This window comes from Penaeus monodon, chromosome 25, assembly GCF_015228065.2.
Source record: "Penaeus monodon isolate SGIC_2016 chromosome 25, NSTDA_Pmon_1, whole genome shotgun sequence".
Taxonomy (NCBI): domain Eukaryota; kingdom Metazoa; phylum Arthropoda; class Malacostraca; order Decapoda; family Penaeidae; genus Penaeus; species Penaeus monodon.
Window position 1 is genome coordinate 36671205 of NC_051410.1, and position 716 is coordinate 36671920.

The following is a 716-nucleotide window of genomic DNA, read 5'->3' on the forward strand; positions in this document are numbered from 1 at the left end:
ATAGCGTCGCGGTAAAGCATCTATAACATAGCTGATTGAGACTTAGAAAACGAAGTTGCTTATTCTCTTTCAGCAGTAACTAAACTATTCGGCAAAAAATTAATATCCTCATTTTTAACCAAATCGAGTTCAGTGAATAGAAATTCGTTTTAAAAGAAACATGTAGATTTTATTTTCTCTCTTTTTTTTCTGAATGATCCTTAAAGCGTTTTGTTCAAAATTAGAGATTTGTATTTCGTAAAAAGATTTCGAGAAAGAGAAAAGAAGAAAAAAGGAAAAGAAAATGGGAAGAAAAAGAGAAAAAAAGAACACGGAGAGAAAAACTCGAAAGAAAACGGAGATAGCAAAAAAAGAAAACGGGAAGAAAAATGAGAAAGAAAACGGAGAGGTAAAAAATAAAAATGGCGATAAGAAATTCAACGGAAAACTTAGGAAAATCTTAAAGTCTGGTATCGGTGCCTTTTACACCAGGCACAGTTCTGAAGAGGTCTTGATCATTTTTGTCTTCCTCTATTTCTCAGCTGTTTTTTCCCCCAGCTTTGTAATATCGCGCCATTTTATTCCCTCGGGGAGAGACTCTTTCCCCTTCTAGGTATAAAAAATATCGCCATGAGGGTCGATCTATTGGAACTGGTCGGGAATTTGCTGCGAGAATAAACCTGCACCGCTTGGGATTCGTATTAAAGATAGAAAATGAATTAACGGTACGTTTGAGT